Source organism: Engystomops pustulosus, chromosome 6 (assembly GCF_040894005.1).
Source record: "Engystomops pustulosus chromosome 6, aEngPut4.maternal, whole genome shotgun sequence".
In the NCBI taxonomy this organism is placed as follows: Eukaryota; Metazoa; Chordata; class Amphibia; order Anura; family Leptodactylidae; genus Engystomops; species Engystomops pustulosus.
Genome location: NC_092416.1, coordinates 78,694,959 through 78,717,984, shown reverse-complemented (window position 1 = coordinate 78,717,984; position 23,026 = coordinate 78,694,959). Strand labels below are relative to the sequence as shown.

The 23,026-nt window shown below is 45.3% G+C and overlaps 1 protein-coding gene across 1 annotated transcript in view; it reads left to right on the top strand.

Moving 5' to 3' along the window:
• The first annotated feature begins 13,838 nt into the window (after positions 1-13,838).
• The window catches only part of ARHGAP32 (Rho GTPase activating protein 32), a 160,173-nt gene continuing 150,985 nt past the window's right edge, over positions 13,839-23,026 (top strand). The window contains exon 1 of the mRNA XM_072156700.1: positions 13,839-14,123. The gene's annotated coding sequence lies outside the window, so the exon portion shown is untranslated. The remainder of the gene's footprint in view (positions 14,124-23,026) is intronic.

The window sequence follows — 23,026 nt, the reverse complement described above, 5'->3', positions numbered from 1 at the left end:
GGAGGAATGTAGGCTTTAACATAAAGGCTAAATCCCTTAAGTGGGACAGATATCCCAACGTGATGAGCATCATTGTTTCCTGGGAAAACGAGAACTATATAAACCTAAGGGTACGGTCACACATTGTGTTTGCTATGCGTTTTGAAATACAAGTAAGATTTCTTGCGGAGAACGACCTTTTGCTGCGATTACAGCTGTAAGTTGCTTGGAGTATGTAGCTCTAACGGGTGCTCCCGCGATCCCTGTTTCGGATCGCGGGCGCACCCGCGCCCCTCAGCGTCTCTCCGGAGATCCGCTTATCTTACCTCCCCTGGCTCCAGCGATGTCCTCTCCTAAGGCGTGTGCGCCAGCTCACTCAGATTTAAAGGGCCAGCGCGCCGGTAATTGGCGCTGGCCTGTTATAAGTTTCTGCCTCTTCCTGTGACCCTTGCCGGATCTTCAAGCCTTCCCCATGAAGAAAGCTCTCCTGTGTTTCCTGTGATTCCTGCGTTCCTGTGATTCCTGTGTTCCTGCGTTCATGTGATTCCTGCATTGGTGTGTGCCAATCCGTTCATGTGTGCCAGTCCGTTCCTGTGTGTCAGTCCATTCCTGTGATCCTGCGTTCCTGTGTTCCAGTCCGTTCCTGTGTGCCAGCTCCTGCGATTCCTGACGTGAGTCCTACTGTGCTATTCTCCTGCCAATACTCTGGGTACAGACTGTCTCCTGTGTTACTGCCTTGGCAGTCACCGCGGGCTAGTGGAACGACCTGGTGGTATCCCGCCGCAGCAAGTCCATCCCGCTTTGCGGCGGGCTCCGGTGAAAACCGGTTGCCACTTAGACTCCAGTCCGAGGTCGGCTAGTACAATCTCCCGCGGTGGGAGTTTTGCACATCGGGATACTGAAATCATTGCCCATTTTTCCTTGGAAAACAGCTTGAGCTCAGTGAGGGTGAATAGAGAGCATTTGTGAACAGCAGTTTTCAGACTCTTTCCACTGATTCTCGATTTGATTCACTTCTGGACTTTGACATGGCCATTCTAACACCTGGATATGTTTATTTGTGAACCTTTCCATTGTAGATTTTGCTTTATGTTTGGGATCATTATCTTGTTGGAAGATAAATCTCTGTATCAGTCTCCAACAGGTTTTCTTCCAGAATGGTCCTGTATTTGTCTCCATCCATCTTCCTATGAATTTTAACCATCTTCCCTGTCCCTGCTGAAGAAAAGCAGGTCCAATCCATGATGCTGCCACCACCATGTTTGACAGTGGCGATGGTTCAGGGTGTTGCTTTCATGCCAAACACATCGGCGGTCATTTACTAAGGGCCCGATTCGCGTTTTCCCGACTTGTTATTCGAATATTTCCAATTTGCCCCAATTTTTCCTGAATTGCCCCAGGATTTTGGCGCACGCGATCGGATTGTGGCACCTCGGCGCCGGCATACACGCAACAGAAATCAGGGGCGTGGCCGTACGGAAACCCTACGGATTTGTAAAAACCGCCGCATTTAAAAGAAAAAGTGTCGCTCGACACTGCACTTTTTTAAAAGAAAAAGTGTCGTTGGACCTGCACTGAGCGGAGGACGGTGAAGTTCAGTGCATTCCGATGAACTTCAGCGCAGAAGCGACACCTGGTGGAGGTCGGAGGAACTGCCTTAGTGAATCCCGGCCGGATCCAAATCCTCCGCAGAGAACACGCCGCTGGATCACGAATGGACCGGGTAAGTAAATCTGCCCCATTTTGTCATTGTGGCTAAAAAATGGTTTCATCTGACTAAAGCACCTTCTTCCACATGATTGGTGTGCCCCCGGTGGCTTGTGGCAAACTATAACTATAGACTTTTTATGGATATCATTGAGAAATGGCTTTCTTCTTACCCCTCTTCCATAAAGGCCAGATTTGTGCAGTGTATGACTGATTGTTGTCCTATGGACAGACTCTCCCACATCATCTGTAGATCTCTGCTGTTCATCCACAGTGATCATGGGCCTCTGGACTGCATCTCTGATCAGTCTTCTTCCTATTTGAAATGAAAATTTAGAGGCACTGCCGGGTCTTGGTAAATTTTTATTGGTCTGATACTCCTTCCATTTCAATATGATCACTTGCACAGGGCTCCTTGGGATGCTTAAAGATTATATTATATAGACTTATAGTAGATTATAGTTATCATCATCACTCATTTAGGACAACATTGGATCATTCAGAGATCCTCAGGGCTTTTTCATACAATGGGGCACATTTACTAAGGGTCCGCAGGCGCGAATCCGCCGGGTTTTTCCCGAATATTTCCGCTTTGTGCTGTATTTCACGGGATTGTGGCGCACGCAATCGATTTTTGGCGCAATCGCGCCGACTTTCGCACGACAGAAATCGGGGGTGTGGCCACCGGACAACCCGAAGGATTCGGAAAAAACGCAGAATTTAAAAAGCCATTTGTGTCGCAAGATCAAGCACTCACATACACCAGAAAAAAGCAGGTGAACTTCGGCGGACCTCGGCGCAGCAGCGACACCTGGTGAATATCGGCGCACGGACCTTAGTGAATCCCGGCAGAACCCGAATCAGCATCGGAGAACGCACTGCTGGATCGCGACTGGACCGGGTAAGTAAATGTGCCCCAATGTGTTGTATCATGTTTTTTTGCTGCATTTTTACGTATCTTAAATTGTGATCACATGCTGAGGTTACATTGTGTTTTAGCAAATGCAGTGAAAATGCACTGTAACCATAGTATGTGATCAAGGCTGAAGCCTTTGGAATGCATCAAAAACACATAAAAAAACGCGATGCAACGGATGCTCACTGAATTTCTGGAGTGAGTTTGCTGCACTAAAACTCAAAGTTCAAGGGAGCCAAATAGTTTCACAAGGTACAATATATATATATATATGTGTGTGTGGTAGTAATGATGAGACTTCCTATACATCAGATAGTGATGATGATGAGGGATGCTATATAGCAAGTAATGATGAGACTTGCTATACATTACATAGGGGTAGTGGTGATGGTTGCAATAGCTATATACATGTAAGCGGTAGTAATGATGAGACTTGCTGTACATTGTATAGGGGTAGTGATGATGATGGTTGCTATAGCTAAATATGTGGTAGTAATGATGACACTTGCTATACATTACACAGGGGTAGTGGTGATGGTTGCTATAGCTATATACATATAAGTGACAGTAATGATGAGAAGTGCTGTACATTGTATAGGGGTAGTGATGATGATGGTTGCTATAGCTAAATAGGTGGTAGTAATAAAGAGACACTTGCTATACATTACACAGGGGTAGTCGTGACGGTCGCTATAGCTATATACATATAGGTCGGAGTGATGATGAGACTTGCTGTACATTGTATAGGGGTAGTGATGATGATGAAGGTTGCTGTACGCTGCCATAGCTTTATATACTGTATATATGTGGTAGTAATGATGAGACTTGCTATACATTACATAGGGGTAGTGATGATGATGGTTGCTATAGCTATATAGGTGGTACTAATGATGAGACTTGTACATTGTATAGGGGTAGTAATGATAATGGTTGCTATAGCTATATAGGTGGTAGTAATGATAAGACTTGTACATTATATAGGGGTAGTGATGATGATGGTTGCTATAGCTATATAGGTGGTAGTAATGATGAGACTTGCTGTATATTATATAGGGGTAGTGATGATGATGATAAGGGTTGCTATATATATATATATATATATATATATATGTGTGTGGTAGTAATGATGAGACTTGCTGTATGTTATAAAGGGGTAGTGATGAAGATGAGCGTTGCTATAGCTATTGATAGTGTATATAGGTGGTAGTAATGATGAGACTTGCTATACATTATTTAAAGAAATCTGCAGTCGCATTTACAATCACCAAATTTTTCACAGTTGGTGCCTGTGACTCAGGGAATGTCCTAGACCACGTTTCGAGCCAAAATTTTCAACCCGCGGTTTCCAAAATCCACTTATTACCCACCATATACAGGAGTCATTGGGGCATATTTACTTACCCGGTGCTGTCGCGTTCCCGCGGTGCGGTGTACGAAGAGGAAAAATCTGCCGCGATACACTAAAATCGCGCGCCCGAGTTCCTGCATCCGTCGCTTGTGCACTGAGGTCCGCTGGAGTTCACCTTCTTTTTCCCGGTGCTTGTAAGTGCGTGTCTTGTGACACAATTCTAAATGTTAAATCCCACCCATTGTCCAAATCCGTCGGTTTGTCCAACTGCCCGCCCCACGATTTCTGTCGCGCGCAAGCCGTCGCCGATGCGGCAAAATCTGATCGGTTGCGCCAAAATCCAGGGGCAATTTGGCACAAAACGGAAATCGCCAGGAAACCCGACGAAAATGCGTCCGACAGAACCTTATTAAATTAGCCCCATTGGTTGCTATTCTGCCACAGGTCATATGAGCTCTGATTGGTTACTATAGGCAATGAGTATAAGAGGCTTATGTGTGAGGTAAGATGGATAGGGATAGAGAGATGAGGCAGATTGAACAGAAATGTCTGAGGTAAAAGTGTTCCAGTTGCCTATGGAAACCAATCAGAGATCAGATGTAATTTTATAAACAGCTGTGCAAAATTGAAACTTGAGCTCTGATTGTTTTCCATGGGTAACTAGAGCAGTTCTGCTCTCAGGCACTTCTGATAAATCTCTCCATAGACAAAGTAACAGTCAGAGACACAGACAGTCACTGGATTGAGAGTCCCTGAGATGGACAGTCGCTGAAATGAGAGTGCCCGAGACGGACAGTCACTGAAATGAGAGTGCCCAAGAAGGACAGTCGCTGGAATAAGAGTGCCTGAGATGGACAGTCGCTGGAATGAGAGTGGCCGAGATGGACAGTCGCTGGAATGAGAGTGCCCGAGACGGACAGTCGCTGGAATGAGAGTGCCCGAGACGGACAGTCGCTGGAATGAGAGTCCCCGAGACGGACAGTCGCTGTAAGGAAAGTGCCCGAGACGGACAGTCGCTGGAATGAGAGTGCCCGAGACGGACAGACGCTGGAATGAGAGTGCCCGAGACAGACAAACGCTGGAATGAGAGTTCCCGAGAAGGACAGAAGCTGGAATGAGAGTGCCCGAGAAGGACAGAAGCTGGAATGAGAGTGCCCGACACAGACAGTCGCTGGAATGAGAGTGCCCGACACAGACAGTTGCTGGAATGAGAGTGCCCGAGACAGTCACTGGAATGAAAGTGGTAGTAATGATCAGACTTACTGTACATTATTTAGGGGTAGTGATGATGATGAGGGTTGCTATAGCTATATATATATATTTTTATTTTATTTATATATATATATATATATATATATATATATATATATATGAGGTAGTTATAAGGGTTGCTGTACATTAATTAGGGGTAGTGATTAGAGATGGGCGAATTTGTTAAATTTCGGTTTGTTTCGATTCGCCAAATTTTTTGACCCGAATCGCATCATGACAAATTATGTTAAAAAACAGATATTTCCTGACTACAGAGAGCCTGTAGGGTATGGTGTTGTAGAACGTTGTGCCATGCTTAAATATGCATATGGAGCGTGGTTTGGTCTTCAAACAATGCTGTGTTTTAGTATGAAACGCACATGATAGTCGCCCCTCTTAGAATCGCTTTACTCTTCAACTCCATGTGCACTTACAGAGGCCAACTTCACCAAATAAGCGAAGTGGGAACGCAGCCTTACAAGGTAACGTCTGTGCCAGCTCAAAAGGACTGAGCCGATGGCACTCTTTTTACACTGACAACAGATGATTCCATAGATCACGACAGAACCTGTTCTGTTAAACGTGGATACATGTAGAAACCCACCAAAAGAGTGCAGAGGGTGTCGGCAGTAATTCTGCATTGACATCACTGATCATTTTGCCCTTCATTTCATCCGTCAGTGTCCGCTTTCAATCGGTAAATAATCTATCAGTATTGCTAAAGCCAAAAACAAACATAAGTGGATCCAAAACGGAGATGACCAGTAAATGGGATATTTGCATGTCCTCTGTGTTCTGTATCCATTCTGCTTTTGGCTATTAATCCTGAGGCTTTTCATTCCTTCTGACAGATGAAAGGAAGGGGGAAACTAAACATAGTGGAAACATTATAGAGGGATGGAGGGTGAAAACAGCATTATGAAAATCACAGGGTTTTCCAGGGAGACAGCGGTCAGTTGGCAGCAGCATGAGTAGGCCGTAGAGTGGCACAATGACAAATTATGGAGGTGGTGGAGACATGGTAGGCCACAAAGTGGCACAATGATTGTGGGGAGGTGGCGTCAGCAGAAGCAGCAGCAGGAGCCCAAAGGTGGCAGCAACATGGTGGCGGCAACATGGAAAGCCCCAGAGTGGCACAATGATAGAGTATGGAGGTGGCGGCAGCAGCAGGAACCCACAAGTGGCAGCAACATGGTGGCAGCAACAGGGAAAGGCACAGAGTGGCTCAATGAAGAGTATGGAGGTGGCGGCAGTAGCAGCAGCAGCAGGAGCCCACAGACCCCACAGCAGAGGAGGCCACATTGTGGCACAATGATGAAGTTTGAAATGAATTTGAAGTTGAAATTTTCCATTTAAATTTTAATTTAAAGATTATAGACGCCACATGCATCATACATTACAGTTTTCGTGAAAATATAAGGTCTTTGCCAAAAAAAGAACTGCAAAGGTGGCACCAGCAGCAGCAGCATGAGGTCAGAGGTGTGGAAGTGGCGGCAACATGGTAGGCCACGGAGTGGCACAATGATAGAGTGTGGAGGTGGCAGCAGTAGCATCAGCAGGAGCCCACAGAGCCCACAGCAGAGGAGGCCACATTGTGGCTCAATGACGAAGTTTGGAATGAATTTGAAGTTGAAATTTTCCATTTAAATTTGAAGATTAGAGACGCCACATACATCATACATTAAATTTTTTCTGAAAATATCAGGTCTTTGCCTAAAAAGAACTGCAAAGGTGGCAGCAGCAGCATGAGGTCAGAGGTGTGGAGGTGGCGGCAACATGGTAGGCCACAGAGTGGCACAATGATAGAGTGCGGAGGTGGCGGCAGCAGAAGCAACAGCAGGAGCCCACAGAGTGGCACAATGATATAGTGTGGAGGTGGCGTCAGCAGCAGCAGGAGCCCACAGAGTGGCAACCTTTGGGTTGTTGATCAACACACTGACGCTGGATGACAACGGCAGTTCTGGCTTCACAGAGTCACCCCTGCTGCGACGTCCCGTTACTGTGCTGCGACCACTGCCTGCTCCACCTGCCACCTTTCTGTCTGACAAAGTGGTTTATAAACTACGTGGATTTGACACTTATTTGTTGTTCTCAACTTTAGCAACAAAAAAAGTATTGGAATTTGCTTTATACAGATACCCCACAACCGACAACCTGTAATTGGAGCGAAAATCACTCAATAAACTATGTGGATTTGACACGTAAATCTCGCTCTGAACTTTAGCAACAAAAAGTATTGGAATTTGCGTTATACAGATACCCCACAATGGACACCCTGTAATTGGAGCAAAAATCACGTAAATCTTGCTCTGAACTTAAGCAACAAAAAGTATTGGAATTTGCGTTACACAGATACCCCACAATGGACACCCTGTAATTGGAGCGAAAATCACTCTATAAAGTACGTGGATTTGACACGTAAATCTTGCTCTGAACTTTAGCAACAAAAAGTATTGGAATTTGTGTTATACAGATACCCCACAGCGGACAACCTGTAATTGGAGCGAAAATCACTCTATAAACTACATGGAATTGACACATAAATCTTGCTCTGAACTTTAGCAACAAAAAGTATTGGAATTTGCGTTATACAGATACCCCACAATGGACACCCTGTAATTGGAATGAAAATCACTCTATAAAGTATGTGAATACGACACTTAATTGTTGCCCTGAACTTTAGCAACAAAAACTATTGGAATTTGCGTTATACAGATACCCCACAATGGACACCCTGTAATTGGAGGGAAAATCACTCTATAAAGTACGTGAATTTGACACGTAAATCTTGCTCTGAACTTTAGCAACAAAAAGTATTGGAATTTGCGTTATACAGATACCCCACAACGGACACCCTGTAATTTGAATGAAAATCACTCTATAAAGTATGTGAATGCAACACTTAATTGTTGCCCTGAACTTTAGCAACAAAAGTATTGGAATTTGCGTTATACAGATACCCCACAATGGACACCCTGTAATTGGAATGAAAATCACTCTATAAAGTATGTGAATACGACACTTAATTGTTGTCCTGAACTTTAGCAACAAAAACTATTGGAATTTGCGTTATACAGATACCCCACAATGGACACCCTGTAATTGGAGGGAAAATCACTCTTTAAAGTACGTGAATTTGACACGTAAATCTTGCTCTGAACTTTAGCAACAAAAAGTATTGAAATTTGCGTTATACAGATACCCCACAACGGACACCCTGTAATTGGAGAGAATATCACTCTATAAAATATGTGTATTTGACACTCATTTGTTTCTTTGAACTTTAGCTACTAAAAGTATTGGAATTTGCGTCAAACAGATACCCCACAACGGACACCCTGGGAGAGGAACAGAAATCCCTCTATAAACTAGGTAGATGTGACACGTATTTCTTGCTCTCAACTTTAGCAACAAAAAAATATTGTAGTTTGCATTATACAGATGCCTCAAAACGCACACCCTGAGAGTGTTCCACAAATCAAAACAGCGGCTGTGTGGTGCTAAGGGTGCCAATAGTAGATTCAGGGCCACTCCAAAATTCGTGGAAAAGCGTGAATCTTTATTCCATCAGTGCAACGTTTCGGTGTGGTAACACACCTTTTTCAAGCCCCTTTTTCGGTTACCACACCGAAACATTGCATATAGAAGGTAGTAATGATGAGGGTTACATAGGGCTACTGATGATAATGAGGGTTGCTATAGCTATAGAGGGTTGCTGTATATAGAAGGTTGCTAGTTACTATAGAGGGTTGCTGTATATAGAAGGTTGCTAGTTACTATAGAGGGTTGCTGTATATAGAGGGTTGCTAGTTACAAACGGACCGCTGGATATTGGTAATTTATTGTACTTTAGTCCTAGTCTACAATCATCATCAATCAAAGGTGTCTGTAATGAAGCTTTATTGTTAATCCTGATGACAGAATCTTATGACAACCCAACATTTTTAAAATCCATATGTATGTATATATATATATATATATATATATATATATATATATATATATATATGTATATGCTGTATATATATATATAGGATTTAGTCATGATAAGGGTTACTGTATTTTATATATGGGTAGTGATGATGATGATGATGATGATGAGGGTGCTATAGCTATAGAGGGTTGCTTTACATTATATAGGGGTAGTGATGATGATGAGGGTTGCTGTACATTATATAGGGGTAGTGATGATGATGATGAGGGTTTCTATAGCTATATATATAGGGGTAGTGATGAAGAGGGTTGCTGTACATTATATAGGGGTAGTGATGATGATGAGAGTTGCTATACCTATATATAGAGGGGTAGAGATGATGAGGGTTGCTGTACATTATATAGGGGGAATGATTATGATGAGGGTTGCTGTACATTATATAGGGGTAGTGATGATGATGAGGGTTGCTGTACATGTTATAGGGGTAGTGATGATGATGATGAAGGTTGCTGTAAATTATATAGGGGTAGTGATGATGATGAGGATTGCTGTATATTATATAGGGGTAGTGATGATGATGAAGGTTGCTATAGCTATATATATATATAGGGGTAGTGATGATGATGAGGGTTGCTATAGCTATATATAGGGGTAGTGATGATGAGGGTTGCTATAGCTATATATATAGGGGTAGTGATGATGATGAGGGTTGCTGTACATGTTATAGGGGTAGTGATGATGATGAGGGTTACCCGGCAACCCTCCAAACTTTTGGGCAAGGGAAAGAGGGACACAAAGCCCCTCCTCTTTTTTCTAAACCACACCAATTGTCCCACCCACAGGCATAATATAATATTGAACTTGATGGTCCCCACATGGTACAACGCCCCTTAATTCGCCCCCCCCCCCTTCCCGTGGACCACCAATATAATATCCCCTAATGCAACTCTGCACCATGTAAAACATATAAGACCCCTTTAATTTTATCCTACCTTTACATTTGCTTTTCAGCTTTTATTTTTCACCCCAAACTTAAACATAATCCTATCTGTACTCAAACCCCCACCCCTCCTCATATGGTGTGGTCCCTGTCCTCCATCCTCCTCCTGTCCTCCAGCCTCCTCCTGTCCTCCAGCCTCCTCCTGTAGCCTCCTGTCCTCTAGCCTCCTCCTCTAGCCTTCTGTCCTCCAGCCTCCTTCTGTAGCCTCCTGTCCTCCAGCCTCCTCCTGTCCCCCAGCCTCCCTCCTGTAGCCTCCTGTCCTCCAGCCTCCTCCTGTAGCTTCCAGCCTCCTCCTGCAGCCTCCTGTCCTCAAGCCTCCTCCTGTAGCCTCCTGTCCTCCAGCCTCCTCCTGTAACCTCCTGTGCTCCAGCCTCCTCCAGTAACCTCCTGTCCTTCAACCTCCTCCTGTCCTCCAGCCTCCTCCTCCAGCCTCCTGTCCTCCAGCCTCCTCATGTAGCCTCCTGTCCTCCAGCCTCCTCTTGTGCTCCAGCCTCCTCCTGTCCTGCAGCCTCCTCCTGCAGCCTCCTGTCCTCCAGCCTCCTCTTGTGCTCCAGCCTCCTCCTGTAGCCTCCTGTCCTGCAGCCTCCTGTCCTCCAGCCTCCTCCTGTAGCCCCCTGTCCTCCAGCCTCCACCTGTAGCCCCCTGTCCTCTAGCCTCCTCCTGTAGCCTCCTGTCCTCTAACCTCCTCCTGTAGCCCCCTGTCCTCCAGCCTCTTCCTGCCCTCCAGCCTTCTCCTCTAGACCACTGTCCTCCAGCCTCCTCTGTAGCCTCCTGTTCTCCAGCCTCCTCCTGTATTCCCCTGTCCTCCAGCCTCCTCCTGCAGCCTCCTGTCTTCCATCCTCCCCCTGTAGCCTACTGTCCTCAATCCTCCTCCTGTAGCCTCCTGTCCTCCATACTCCTCCTGTGGCCTCCTGTCCTCCAACCTCCTCCTGTATCCCTTTTCTCCAACCTCCTCCTGTAGCCTCCTGTCCTCCATCCTCCTCCTGTAGCCTCCTGTCCTCCATCCTCCTCCTGTGATCTCCTGTCCTCCATCCTCCTCCTGTCCACCAGCCTCATTCTGGGTCCTCCTGTTCCCCAGGCTCTTGTGGTCTCCTGTCTTCCAGCCTCATTCTGTGACCTCCTGTCCTCTATCCTCCTTCTGTGGCCTCCTGTCCTCCAGCCTCCTCATGTGGCCTCCTGTCCCCCAACCTCCTCCAGCATCCTCCTCCTCCTTGTTCCCCTGCCTCCTTCTGTCCCCGAGCCTCCTCCAGTCTCCTCCTCCTGTCCTCCAGCATCCTCCAGTCTCCTCCTCCTGTCCACAAGGATAAAAAAATTATAGGTTTTATAATGTTTTTATACTTTTACAAAAATTAAAACCTCCTCTTCATTTTGCCATCTTCTGATGCTAATAACTTTTTCATACTTCAGTGTACGCAGCTGTGTTTGGTGTAATTTTTGCGATATCAGATGACATTTTCAGGACAGTACAGCCTTTTAAACAATTTTTTTTACATGTTTTATATTTTGCAAAATGGCAAAAAAGTGTCATTTTTCACTTTGGGGCTATTTTCCGCTATTTTTGGGTTTAAACTCTGGGAATAACCGTTATTATATTTTGATATATTTCAGACACAGTGATACCTAACATGTTTGTGATTTTTACTTTTTATTTCGTTTTATATCAGTTCTAAGGAAAAGGGGTGATTTTCAATTTTTAATATTTTACAGGCAGTCCCCTACTTAAGAACATTCGACTTACATACGACCCCTAGTTAAATACGGACCACTGGATATTGGTAATTTATTGTACTTTAGTCCTAGGCTACAATGATCAGCTGTAACAGTTATCAAAGGTGTCTGTAATGAAGCTTTATTGTTAATCCTGATTCTTATGACAACCCAACATTTTTAAAATCCAATTGTCACAGAGACCAAAAAAGTTCTGGCTGGGATTACAGTGATAAAATATACAGTTCTGACTTACATACAAACTCAACATAAGAACAAACTTACAGACCCCATCTTGTATGTAACCCGGGGACTGCCTGTATAATTTTTTTTTAACTACAGGCACCAATCAAGGGGTTAACTTCTGTGATTGGTGCAAGCAACAATCACAGCTGTTAGTGATGGGTGATTGCTGCAATATGCAACACACCCCATGTGTGTATGAAGAGGGCTCATCCTGTGAGCCCCATTCATACACCCTCGGCCACAGAAGCCACTTTTCACCTTCCTCACCCGGTGGTTTGTGTATTTTATTAAATTTTACTGAATAAAAACTATTTTTTAAAGGTATTAATTAAAAATGATCTTTTTTGAAAATTTTTTGCGTTTTTTACCCCTGGCGCTTACCGTGCAGGTCCAGTAACGATTCTGTGGTATTATACAGATTGTTACGGACACGGCAATACCAAATATGTGGCGTTTTTTTGTGTGTTTTATACTTCAAGTGTTTTTATAGGAAAGTGACATTTTAGGGGCTTATATTTTTATGTATTTATTTTTTATTTATTCTAATGTGTAGTGTTTAGTGTTTTTACATGTTTTTACTTATACTTACTTGAACTTGAACCAGCAATGCTCTGATAAACTGCTCTACAATACTATTTCATTGTAGAGCAGTTTACGGTCAGACCCGGAAGGGGTCTGACTGCTGAGGACATCGGGCAGCCCCGGAGCACATGGCAGACTTCGGGGCTGCCCAGAAGTGGATCGGATCCCCCGGTAAGCGCACGGGGGATCCGATCCATAGGGGGAACACCCTTACACGCGCGGTCATGCTTGACTGTGACATGTAAGGGGTTAACACCCGCGATCGGAGTCGGCTGAGCGCGGTGACATTGCGATTATTTCAGGGCTTGTACGTCACAAAGCTGCCATACAAGTCCTGATAGATGTCTCCTGTCACACACTGACCTGTACCTGTGTATGATGTGAGGCTGTAGAGATGCTCCCAATGCACGTCTGCAGCACATCACACAAGGTGCTATCTCTCCTCTGTGCTGCCCCCTGCACCTCCACAGCTTCAGGAGAAGGAGCAGAGGGTCTCCAGGTCTATGGCCGGGTCACACAGCAGCCGATCTCCTGGTGCCCCCCTGATGATTCCTCCTCACACAAGGCACAGCTCACACAGGAGGAGAGGCGGCCCGGGGGAGGAGAAGGAGGGGCCGTGCTGTCATTGTCTCCTCTGTCTCTGTAGCCAGTGTGTCCCGGGACCAGGAGACGGGACTCAGTCTCTTGGACCGGGACAATGCAGAGCAGAGCGTGACATTCTCTTAACCTCCCGGGGAGGCGGGACACGGTTGGGAGGTATGGGGTTGCTGTACATGTTATAGGGGTAGTGATGATGATGAGGGTTGCTGTACGTTATATAGGGGTAGTGATGATGATTAGGGTTGCTGTACATTATATAGGGGTAGTGATGATGATGAGGTTTGCTGTACATGTTATAGGGGTAGTGATGATGATGAGGGTTGCTGTACATTATATAGGGGTAGTGATGATGATTAGGGTTGCTGTACATTATATAGGAGTATGATGATGATGAGGGTTGCTGTACATTATATAGGGATATGATGATGATGAGGGTTGCTGTACATTATATAGGGGTAGTGATGATGAGGGTTGCTGTACATGTTATAGGATTTGGTGATGCTGACAGACGCTTTATTCCAAGTGCAGGAAGGAGGCCGTTGCTAGGTAACCACCTCCCGCCCCCGCAGGTGACGCTATTAGGGGCGGGGATTGGTCGGCTGCAGTGAGAGCTCCCGGTGCCCGGTAATAACCTCCTCCCAGCTCCGGTCCCCGCTGGACAGCAGTGTGGGAGTGTCCCGTAGCTGTAGCCGCACCCTGGGGAAGGGTTTGAGCTGTGGACAGTGCTGCCTCTCAGAGCCGGGCTCCTGTCCTCCTGTTACCGGGAGGAGAGCGGAGATGAGGCAGTGACGACGCTGCAGCATCCCGCACCTCAGCTCTGTGTCCTCGGAGGAGAAGCTGCTGCTCGACTCAGGTGAGGGCCAATACACCTGTACAGGGCATGCGCAGATAGTGGCACATAGCTACAGCCCGGGCTGTGTATGGGGGCTGGAGGGCAGAAGATGGCATGAAGCAGATGGCGGTAACCTACAGTGTGAGGGGAGTGCAACGCAGCTTCTGGCACAGAGTGCCCTCTCCTAGCTGCTCCTCAGCCTCGGGCTCCCACCTCAAGTACAGGCTCCTCAGTCCTAGGGTCACATCTCCAGTAGGGGCCCCTCAGCCCTGGGCTGACACCTCCAGTAGGGGCTCCTCAGGACTGGGCTCACTCCTCCAGTAGTGGCTCCTCAGCACTGGGCTGACACCTCCAGTAGGCTCCTCAGCACTGGGCTGACACCTCCAATAGTGGCTCCTCAGCACTGGGCTGACACCTCAAGGAGTGGCCCCTCATCCCTGGGCTGACACCTCCAATAGGGGCACCTCAGCCCTGGGCTTACACCTCCAATAGGGGCCCCTCAGTGCTGGGCTGACACCTCCAGTAGGGGCCCCTCAGCCCTGGGCTGACACCTCCAGTAGTGGCCCCTCAGCCCTGGGCTGACACCTCCAGTAGTGGCCCCTCAGCCCTGGGCTGACACCTCCAGTAGTGGCTCCTCAGCCCTGGGCTGACACCTCCAGTAGTGGCTCCTCAGCCCTGGGCTGACACCTCCAGTAGTGGCTCCTCAGCCCTGGGCTGACACCTCCAGTAGTGGCTCCTCAGCCCTGGGCTGACACCTCCAGTAGTGGATCCTCAGCCCTGGGCTGACACCTCCAGTAGTGGCTCCTCAGCCCTGGGCTGACACCTTCAGTAGTGGCTCCTCAGCCCTGGGCTGACACCTTCAGTAGTGGCTCCTCAGCCCTGGGCTGACACCTCCAGTAGTGGCTCCTCAGCCCTGGGCTGACACCTCCAGTAGTGGCTCCTCAGCCCTGGGCTGACACCTCCAGTAGTGGCTCCTCAGCCCTGGGCTGACACCTCCAGTAGTGGCTCCTCAGCCCTGGGCTGACACCTCCAGTAGTGGCTCCTCAGCCCTGGGCTGACACCTCCAGTAGTGGCTCCTCAGCCCTGGGTTGACACCTCCAGTAGTGGCTCCTCAGCCCTGGGCTGACACCTCCAGTAGTGGCTCCTCAGCCCTGGGCTGACACCTTCAGTAGTGGCTCCTCAGCCCTGGGCTGACACCTCCAGTAGTGGCTCCTCAGCCCTGGGCTGACACCTCCAGTAGTGGCTCCTCAGCGCTGGGCTGACACGTCCAATAGGAGCCCCTCAGCGCTGGGCTGACACCTCCAGTAGTGGCTCCTCAGCCCTGGTCTGACACCTCCAGTAGTGGCTCCTCAGCCCTGGGCTGACACCTCCAGTAGTGGCTCCTCAGTGCTGGGCGGACACCTCCAGTAGTGGCTCCTCAGTGCTGGGCTGACACCTCCAGTAGGGGCTCCTCAGCCCTGGGCTGACACCTCCAGTAGTGGCTCCTCAGCGCTGGGCTGACACGTCCAATAGGAGCCCCTCAGCGCTGGGCTGACACGTCCAATAGGAGCCCCTCAGCCCTGGGCTGACACCTCCAGTAGTGGCTCCTCAGCCCTGGGCTGACACCTCCAGTAGTGGTTCCTCAGCGCTGGGCTGACACCGCATATGTTGTGTTACATAGAACTGCAGGAACTTTATCTGTACTTGGGGAGTTATTATCTGTAGGACTGCACGTAAATTCTATTACATTATTACTGTATTATATGTGATATTACATAGGACTTGTGGTAGTGCGTCGTACATTATCCTTACTCAGAGAGTTACTGTGTGTTAACTACTGTGGTATAAAATGGGCCTCCATATAACTCTCTGGGTTATAACTTAGGAAACCTCTAAACTATCTGTACTCTGAGTTACGACTGCATGTAATATCTACTACATTTTCTGTGTACAGAATGATTATTACTTGTTATCTATTGTATAACATTTTCTATATTATCTGTACTCAAGAGACTTATGTCATTTTGTTTTGTGTGGTGTTTTGTAGAAATACATGTAACCTACTATATTATCTGCAGTCAGAGTCTTCATTGTTGTCTTTAGTGTTACATAGGACTGAAGGTAACATGTACTACTTTATCTATACTCACAAAGGGATTACTGTTTGCTACCAGTAGTTTTCCATAGGACTCCAGATAATTCCTGCTACATTATCTGTACTGGAAAAAAGCGCTAATATATTTATTAAAGAGTAAAACAACAAATACAGCACTGCTACATCCGTGTAGTTGGAGTCTTTTTATCTTTCTTGGTAATGATGGTTTTAAATACTGTGGTTGATAGAAGGATCAGAATGGTTCATTTCCTATAGAGCAGAGGTGAAGCAGTCTAGATAAACAGAGGTGCGGAGCATTTGCTGTAGCTGTTACCTGAGCCTCCTTCCCTTAGGAATCTGCTGCAGAGCTGCCACTCGTCCATTGTTTCCTTGTTCTCCACAGCAGCCCAGCAGAGGGGATGGGGGGGGGGGGGGGGTAGCGGCTGGGGAGGACAACAGATTATAGGTTTGTTTGTTGGTAATGCAGTAGTGTGAGGATGATGATGAGTGCAGTGCCAGGGACCCCGCTGCTCATCATGTATGACGTGTGCCCACAGCTGCTCTCCTGCCATCGCTGTGCTGCGCTTGCTGCCTCCAGGGAGGATCTGCTGCCAACATCCCTAGAACTGCTTCCATAGTAGCTTTACAATGTTTGAGACCTTTAGTGTAAACCACAGAGGTAGGTGTCAGGTGTAGTGTAACTGCTGGGTTTGTGTAACAGTGTTGAAGGTGTTCCCTAAATTTGTTACCTCTCAAAATCCTGTATTACTGAAAAAAAGTCAAGTCTAAAAAGTGTGTACTATAATGTGTACAAGAAGGACAGACTTGAACTGGAACGGTTGCAGTAATTGCAAGGTAATTTGGGAACAGGCAGACTAGATTACAATGACAGATTACAAAATTTGGCGTTTAGAAAAAAAAAGCCATGAAGTGACCTCATTACAATGTACAAATGTCTGAATGGGAAATACAATGAATTTTTTTATACCTAGGCTTGTGGCCACGGCAAGGGGGTATCCTCTACCATCAAGGGGGAAGTTCTACCATCGCCATAAACAAGGATCCTTTAGGCTTCATTAAAGGGAACCCGTCATGCAAAATAACCCCCCTAAACTAAATATATTTTCATAAACTGCCATTAGAGAGCATTGCCTCTATCCCTTTATTGTCCCTCTACATGCCTGTAAACCTAAGCAATGAGGTCCTAAAGCTGTATGCAAATGACCTGTGAAATGTCCAATGAAGCATTAGCATATTCAAGCTGTCCACTCTATTCATGAGTGGGAGGCACAGCCACACCCCCAGTGCATGACTGACAGCCTGTATAATGATGTGAGCCTGTATAATGATGTGCTTCCTGGTGCTGGTGGCCACGCCCCCTGCAGCCTGGTGTGTGTATAGGAGAGATACAGCAGCTCCAGGCAGCCATGTTACAGCAGAACATGTCAGATTCATGTGTAGCTGATGTCTGTGTCTCTCACCTGTATATTAGGAGGATGCAGCATGTCAGCAGATGCAGCACACACACTAGCCATGCTTTACTATACATTACACACAGACATGAGCAGGGAGAGGGGAGGGGTAACAGGGGTGACATCACTGCCTCTGACCATGTGACCAGCCTCATTTACATAATAAAGAAAAGATGATTTTACAATGATTAATGTATGAAATAACTAGATAAAGGCTGGGATGGGATCCTTGTGAGCTGTTCCAACAGGTAGTAGTGACCGGACAAGTGACACAGACCTGATGACAGGTGTCCTTTAACACTTCCGTATCGGGGACATATGTACGGCCGCAAGCTTGTAGTTGTACATACTTCTCCCATAGATGGCAATAGCTGCACCATACTGCTCCATACACGGGGAAACGTTGGGACATGTCCTATCTTTCCCCATAGTACTACCCGTATGCAATGCATTTGAATGGAGAGGGGGAAACAGGCATACGTTTGTCTGAATGAAACCTTACTGTAAGAGCAGTTGAGACTATGGCATACCTCCCAACATTTGTGAAAAGGAAAGAGGGACAAAATGGCGGCACGCGTAGCGTGGTGATCCCCCTAAGCCACACCCCCAATCACTCCCTGGCCACGCCCCAAATTTTAGCCATATTAAAATAATAAAAATCATCTCAATTAAAAAAAAAAAAAATTATCCTCTTTGGGATTTGAATCCAGAACCTGCAGTGTCCATGTACAATATTAACAAAGCGCCTCAACCAACTGAGCTATAACCTCTGTGATTAACAAGGTGGAGAATTTTGGTAACTAAGAACTATGACTATATACTGCCTTGGTATATAGGGAGGGATCTTCTCCGATTATTGTAATTATTGAGACTATTATTATTATTATGGAGATTATTATTATTATTATTATTATTGAGATGATTATTATTATTTTTACCATTATTAATAATCATCTCCATAATAATAAAATTAATAAAAATTTATAATAATAATAATAATAGTCTCAATAATTACAATAATAATCTCTGAGAAGATCCCTCTCTATATATCAGTGCATTAGTCTGTATCACAATGTAACACTGGCTGATAACATGTCTTAGTTACCAGAAATCCTCAGCTCTGTATCACTGGGCTTATAGCTCAGTTAGTTAAGCTCCTGTCTGCAGTGCACAGGGTCCCAGGTTCGAATCTCAGCCTGGGCAAAACTTTATGTAATTTAATTAACTAAAGAGCTTGTGTCTGGGGAAGCCCTGGAGACCATATATGGAGAGATGCTGATCTGACGTGGTCCCTGCTCTCTCTGCTAAGCCGACACATCTCTGAAAAGGATTCCCTCCCGATGTCTGCTCTGGGGAACCCTAGGAGATCCAGTGACCATATATGGAGAGATGCTGATCTGAAGCTGATGACGTGCTCCCTGCTACTCCACGCCCCGGTATCCTCTTTTCTCCTCCTACTCACCATCTTCCGCAGAACAGCAGGCCCGCGGGGGAAAAGAGGCTACCGGGCCATGGAGTAGCCGCGCCATGTAACCTCAGATGCGGCTACTCCACGCCCCAGTAGCCGCATAACAAAATTTGCATAAAAGTCTAATAAAAGTTACTAAAAAAGTGCGTGGACATGAGGATTAGTCCTTAAAAAGGGCTATCCTCACGTCCCATTGATCCACCTACCACCCGATCTACCTTTATAGGTAGATTTGTGGTGGTAGGTTCCCTATAAACAGGGTCAGTTATTTAAAAAGGGTCCGCTCCATATTTGTGTTGCACGTGACCCTTTTGTGGTGCAGCTGCACAATTCCAACACAAATTTATGCACTGAAGGAGCAGCGTTCCGGTGCTCAGTCGGGCCATGCGCCACATTTAACATGCAAAGTATGACAGAATTGTGTTGCACACACCATGTTAAAGGTGCACCAAAAAAAGTGGAGAACTCTGTCAGAGCTGTGCACAGGGTGCGCCAGATTCACAAAGAATGTGAGCTACAATCCTTTATTGTGTGCCTGTAGCCTTAGGGTGTATTTCATTGTACCACAGCCCACTCCCATTTATATGCTATATCTTCTGTGCTAAAAATATAGAGCATGTGAGTCAACATTTGCATTGGAACAGCCCAGCAGAGAATCTTGATGCAATAGCTGCTCTTCTTATGACAGTATCATAGTTTATACGATTGAAAAAAGGAAACATGTCCATCAAGTTCAACTAAGGAAGGAAAGGGATTAGATGAGGAAGGGATTTAGGGGAAATAATTCTATATAACATATAGAATACTTGATATCAGTTATAGATAATACGTGAGGGATGAAAGCGGCACTCACCAAGATGACATTAGTAATAGTATAGAATCTATGTATGGCTGGTTCTTTATATCTCTATTTAGATGTAGACCTTATATGACTCGTGATTGTGATAAATGAGTGCACGTTCCCCTTTCAGACAATGCCATTCACTGTCTACTTTTTAAGGAACTTTCTTCTAGTTTGTTATATTACATTTAATAATCTAGTCACATCCAGTGCTAAGCAGCATATTCAGTGGCAGCAACTTTGTACTACTTCTTTTCATTTTGGATAGGGCACCCAGAACTCTTTTAGTGAGTATTCTTTAAAGACAGGGCTTAGAAACTGATTTGATTGGCTATATTAAAGCTCCCCCTCCTCTTTTAGCCACTATTTTGTGAATACTCATTGCTACAAAATCACAATGATGGGAACCTGCGTCTTTCATAGCTGCCTGTTCCCATCTCTTGCCTGGAGTGCATACAATTCCTGGCTGACCTGCGCTCGCTCTTCTTCAGACTCCATTGTAGAGTACTCCCCCTCCATCATATCTGCTTTTTCTTCTAAAGCTTCTTCCAGGCTCTTTTCACTCTTTTCTCAATGAGATGCATTCAGAAATCCAATAACAAAGTAGCAGCGGCATGCAGCACTCTGGATAGGGGTAGGGCATGCAGAAGTGACCATGTAGCTCTGCCAAATGGTCCAACACTTTTACTTAGTACACATATAAATACCATGTGTCTTTTTCCGAATATCTGAAAGAATGAGGCTGTAGATTAGGGTCGCCCCTGCTCGTGATTCTGCTATGAGGGAGTTTTCCTCCCTGTGTCTGTGCCTTCCAGGCTGGTTGTACTGGGCTTTTCTTAACTTTCAACAGTGGATCTTGTGATTGTCTAAATTAACTCTAGTGCAATAACCTGCAGCACGCTGTGCAAAAACTGCAGAGAGCTGCACAACCAGAGAATAAAGATCTCAGCAGGAGACGCAATGTTTAGGAATTTAATTAAAACAAACATATATTAGAGAAAAGCTTATTCATGGTTTTCTGAGAGTTTTTCAGAAACATAAGTGTGGAATAAGGAGATTGTGGAGCAGCAGTGTAGGCATCCTATGCTAAGTAATCCTATGGGATATAAATGGATCTCAGTAGTTTCATGCAGTGCATCTAGTATGGCTAGAATTGTGGTGAGATGTCATCTCCGTGAGGTTGTGTAATTGCATGCAGTGATGGCAGTTTTACACATCATTACTATGGTAACAGAGCACGATAGTACGTTAGATCATCACTGGGAGCAGAGCATAAAGGGTAGCTGTTAATGTGAACTGTGAGATCATGGGAGTTGTAGTGTCCTGTGGCAGTCAAATTGGAGATCACTCCCCCTTCTTTAGAAAGCCCATAAAATTTTGTGAATCATAAAAGCAAACTATTTAAGCTTCATTTTGTGGTTAATGACATTGCATTTTGTTGTATCCATTTATTTATAGCATTTTTGTAGCAGATGTTCAGATTCCCTAAATACCCTTTTAAGTTTGAATTTATATTTTCAAATCTTAAAGGAGTTTTTAGGGCTTAAAATATTGATCCATAACCCAGTACACCCACGTATCAGCTTTTCTCAGAAAAAGACTCCATTATCGGTATAGTGAACAGACAATGCAATTAGAGTTTATCTACAGTAACCTGGTCTAACCACTACTCAGAGAACGGAGATATAACTGCAGATCTATTTGCACTCCCACTAATTTGATATTAAAACCCTTAAATATTCTGAATTGTCAGAGTTTTCTATAGTAGAATGTAAAGAATGAAGTTTTAATTGTTTTGTTCTTCACAAATATAACAGTAAACCTTTTTGTCTGGAATGAGGAAATAAGAGAGAACAATCAAGGTGACCAAGATAATTATACAGTTTTCTGTATAGCACAAACTGAAGGTTCACTTAGGAAGCTGTGTTCATAAGTTGCTGCCTCAAGGGGAGGATCATATGATTTATGTTACTTCATGTGAATTCATGTCCTTAACCTCAACATCAGCCTAATACTTTCTCACCTTCTCTTGGCATTTTTGGGATCCATCTTGAAGCGCTCTTTTTTTGGTTTCCTGTTGCTAGTAATGTTAATTATTTGCTTCTGCTCTGAGCTGTACTGCTCTATATTAACCACTCCAGAAGCCTGAGGATCAGAGCAGTAATGGTATGGTTACAGCAGGATCCAGATAGCTAATATAATGTTATGGCTGAAAACCCAGCAGCAAGCAGGCGAGGTGTTACTGGTAGTGCTGGTGTACAATGCTCCCGCTCAACTTAACATCTCCTGAGGATGGAGATAGGAAAAAGATTTTATTACTTTGTGAAAACCCTCTTCAGAGATGTGAAACAATACAATAAAAGCCTTTTCTTGGCAGGGGCCTAGCTTCTTCCTTTGCTCATGTCCTATTTTTTGTTTGCAGAGCATCATTTAGTGAGTGTGTAATTGTTGCAGAGCGGACTCGCTTCACTGACCTCAGGTCTGCATTTTGTTGACTGCTGATTTACGTGCCTTGACCTTTAAAAGTCTTCATCTTCATCCTCAGTCCTAAATGGATATCGATCTTCTTAAGTGGCCCCTCCCATATACTTTGCAACCTCCCAGCACTGGATCATCAGTGAGTTCAGTGCACCCCACTTAGGTTATAAAAAATATTGTCTTGCTGTTTATAATTAAAGGACATCTACCATGAGGATCAAGAATTGTAAACCAAACACACTGACATACTGCTGTGGGTCCCCTCTAGCTGTATCTGCTCATCTTTTATCTTCCTATGCCTTGGTTTTTACAAAAAAAAGCTTTTTTCAATTATGCAAACGAGCCCAAGGGGCTCCTGGCTCCTTAGGGGCACCTGGAGCCTCTCGGGTCCATTTGCATAATTTTAAAAGCCTTTTTTTCTTAAAAACAAGGCAATTAGAAGCCTAAAAAAGAACAGTTCCTGCTAGAGGGGGCAGACACACCAGTATGTGAGTGTGCTTGGTTTACAGTCTTTGATCCTGGTGTTCGATGTCCTTGAAAGGACATCTACCATCAGAGTCCCTGACGGTAGGTGACTAGCACTTTCCTCAC